The 4068-nt window shown below is 44.2% G+C and overlaps 1 pseudogene; it reads right to left on the minus strand.

Moving 5' to 3' along the window:
- Positions 1-2559: 2559 nt before the first annotated feature.
- On the minus strand, positions 2560-4068 carry LOC102251198 (annotated as a pseudogene).

The raw sequence follows: 4068 nt of genomic DNA on the forward strand, positions 1-4068 counted from the left end.
AGAAAAATAAATTTAAAATGTCTACATCAGAGAGAAACAAGTTAAAATGTTTCTCCTTATCTGTATGCAGATAACATGATCTTGTACATAGAAAACCCTAAAAACTGTATGAGAAGCTAATAGAACAGGAATTCAGGAAAGATTTAAGATACAAAAGCAACACACAAATGGCTTGTGCTCCTGCACCTTCTCATCAGAGTGTCTTCATGACTCTATGGGGCTCTTTCAGAGGGAAGTGAGGAAAGAAAACTGGAACTGGCTGAAATACAACAAGATGACAACCTAATGAGACAATAGCCCTGGCCATGTGTGTCCTTGGTCTTGGTTAACCCATCATCATGTTCCCAGGTAGCTTTCCCCCCACAATGTGGCACTGAGTCAGGTGCAGGTTTCAGTTGACCAGCACCATGTGGGGACCTGGTGACAGCAGTACCAAGGGTCACATGTGTAAGGGTTTGGCTGGTGACTCAGGCTGTGCAAGAATTCACCACTAAATGGAGAGATACAGAGAGGACGTATATTTTACTTTCCAAAAAGAAAAAGACCTCGTGTGTCAGTAGTCAATACAGGGCAGGGAACAAAACCTGGCTTCCACTTTACAAGAGTAATGGCTGCTGTTGCTAGGTGATGAGGAAGGGAGAAGGATTTGGGACTAAAGTTGGGCAGATATCAGGGGGATTTTCTTATAAAGTTACATTGTGTCGTTTTCCAGCAGACAGTCTGGTAGATGTCCCAGGGAGGTGTCTCATCGGTACTTTCCTCAAGCCTGTAACATGCTTAGAGCACAAGGTATGAGGGTTTACAAGGGGGCATTTTTGAAGGGGACGGGTGACGGGAACTTTCTACTAACCAGAGACTCATTGGTGGGAATGAACCCTGAGTTCTGAAAACAGCAGAGAGGGATGCAAGAATGTAGCCTTGAGAGTAGCTCCTCTTGTACCTCAGTTTGAACAGAGGGGCTGTTTGAATCAGAGGAGCTAAAAATTTTGGGTTTTAATGATGAGGAAAGTCTCATAAATTATGATGGCCACTGGAATGAAACAGAAAGGCCCTTTTCCTATCATTAATATCAGTTTTCAAATCACAACATTTTCATGACCTATACTTAATTATTTCTAAACTAGAGGCCCGGTGCATGAAAATTCGGGCACTCGAGGGGGGGCAGTCCCTCAGACCAGCCTGCACCCTCTCACAATCACGGAACCCTCGGGTAGGGTCCCTAGGCCGCTCCTGAGACCAGGGCCTATTGGGGTTTTTCTTCCCCCTGCTTCAGGCAGCTGGCCCCACCCCTGCCACTGCCACTGCTTGCCCTCTGTGCAGTGCTGCCCCTTCCTCCCCTGCCACCAGTGGCTCCCTCTGCAGGCAACAGGCTGGGGTGCAATCGCTTGGCTGGGCTGGGCCTCCCTCTGCTGGGCGATTGCTGGCCGGCTGCACACCTGACACAGAGTCACTGCTGGTGGCCTGGGTCTCCCTCTTTCTTAGCTTGGGGGCAAGGCCAGCCCGGCGAGGGGCAGTGGTAGTTCTGGTCTCTGGTCATTCCGTTTGTTATGCTTATGGTGGCTGGACTTTTATTATATAAAATCATTACTGATATCTTCATGAAACACACCAGGTTATGACTGAGGTTCTTCTATATCACAACTTATGAAACTGGATCCACAACAGAGTCTAGAGAATAAATACCACAAAGGAGGCAGTACAGCTGCTACACATCCAGCACTAAACTCCCCTGAAGGAACAGGACTCAGGAGCTCTGTCTATGTCTCTATAGCTCATGATTCTGGTTCCCAGGGACCCGCACAGATGCTCCTCTCTCCCCCACCACGTGGTCCACTGCTCCAAGCTCATACTCTGGTCTTAGTTTATCCTCTGATCACTTTGTAGGGGAATTAGTGTCAGAGGGAACTTCCCATCTCCTGAACATAAACCTCCTGGGCTTTTAATTCTTCCTCCAGTTGTGAGGGTTGGTTCACCTTGGTGTGTTCATTATTGATGACTGTCAAAAGCATCTCAGTTTTATTTTGACCTCTATCTTCTTATATTAATTGCTCAAAATTTTATTTTGATGCACAGTATGAGAAATGGACTTTTAAAACAACTGAATTTTATGGAAAATGAAGAGAAAATAAATTAGACCCATGTTAAAGTAAAAGATCAGCTAAATGTCTAATGTTAAGGATATGAGATCCATAGATAAACTTTGACTCCACAGTCTTTTAAAGAAGTTGTAGTCCTGCCCTAACCAGTTTGGCTCAGTGGATAGAGCTTCAGCCTGTGGACTGAAGGGTCCCAGGTTCCAATCTGGTCAAGGGAATGTATCTTGGTTGCGGGCACATCCCCAGTAGGGGGTGTTCAGGAGGCAGCTTATTGATGTTTCTCTCTCATCAATGTTTCTAACTCTCTGTCCCTCTTCCTTTCTCTCTGTAAAAAAATCAATAAAATACAGTTTTAAAAGAATAGGTATAGGAACACTCTTAAAAAATTTTAAAAAAAGAAGTCGAAGTCCTTCAAACAATGTTGCTATGAACTGATCCAGAACATAACAACATATAGGAAAGCTTAACAAGGGTGGTGATCAGGGATACATTTCCTTGGTGCTGCTTTGATGATGTCACCCACATGCAGCATCCCCTCTGCTGCTTTAGCTGCACTCAGATGAACCTGCCATTTCACTTGGACACTGTCTGTGATGCCCAGCACTTCCATCACCAACAGCACCTTCCTTCATATCCAGTCCAGCAGTTGTATTGCCTTTGTGATGGGCAGCTCAGAGCTGTGCCACCTGATCTGCATTGTCACAGCCTGCGTTACCAGCTCTAACAGTAGGCAACATCCTCAATGCTTGAGCCTAAGAATCCATTGCAACAGCTTCTTTACCTGGTGTTCATTGCCAGCTGTGACATAGAATGTGTCATCAGAAGCTTAGAACAGCCTCCTCCATAAACTGTTCTAGAAGCCTTCACAGTATGTGCAAGAACACAAAGAGCATCATGCAAAGATCTTTATGCTACATCTAAAATGTGCTGAGTGGCACCATGAAGAACAATACTGTAAGCCTCACCAAGGGCTACCACAGAAACGTGAATGAGTGTGTCTTCTCCAATCATCACTTCTTCAATGAGCTTTCAACTTCCAAGCTTCACTAGTTCTGGGAGGTCAAAGGTAGAGGCAATTTCACCACCTGTGACAAGAGCCAGGCATTCTACATGTTCAATAGCCATACCCCAGCAGCCCCCAAAAGCAGCTCGGGATAATTAGAAATTTATTGCCTGTTAATAAAGCAATTTATCCCATGCTTAAGAATACATTCAACTTTCTCCTTCATTTTTTTTCCTTTTCCGCTTGTTTTATTTTAGCAAACTTTGCTGTAGAATCAACCCTTACAGGGGAACCAAATATCTTTATTTTGTCTGTGTTCATACCAGTATTTGCAATAAGAATTATAGCATTTTAAATTCCTTTTGGTTGATTAACTCCATTTTTTTATCCAACAGAAAGCCTTTATCTAAATAGGAATCCACCAGACTTCCTCCTAGCTTCTTGATGACATGAATTGCCTCCAGATTACCAGAGCCCTTCAATCAGAGAACAGCTTTTACAGCTAACTTTGTAGAGTGATCTTTGTGATGAGTAAGAAGTTTGAAGGATAATGTTGTTCCTGCAATGTTCACTAAATCTTGGCAGGATTTATCTTCATCAGAACCATGATCAACTGCCAGATGAGTCTTTTTTGAAATTAAATATTCTGCTTCCCTTAGTCATCTGCTGCTAAAATGGGAACAGAGATAGTGCCATCCCCAACATCATCATCCTGAACCCTTGACATATCAACTAACACTTTAGCTGCTGGATTATCAACACCGATGTTTTTTAGAGGATAGTTGGTCACCATAAGAGAGGCATCTCATCCACTGCTTCCCAGAATTGTGTCCATGCCTTTGGGTCCCAAGGTGCTCTAGACCAAGTCTCCCATAGCGATGGGCCAATACTGGAAGACAGACGAGCTGTCTCTGCTCTCTCTTCATGAGCGGCACCCCGCAAGATGTTGACAGGTGTCAGGGAAGCCAT

Source organism: Myotis brandtii, unplaced genomic scaffold, assembly GCF_000412655.1.
Source record: "Myotis brandtii unplaced genomic scaffold, ASM41265v1 scaffold755, whole genome shotgun sequence".
Lineage (NCBI taxonomy): Eukaryota > Metazoa > Chordata > Mammalia > Chiroptera > Vespertilionidae > Myotis > Myotis brandtii.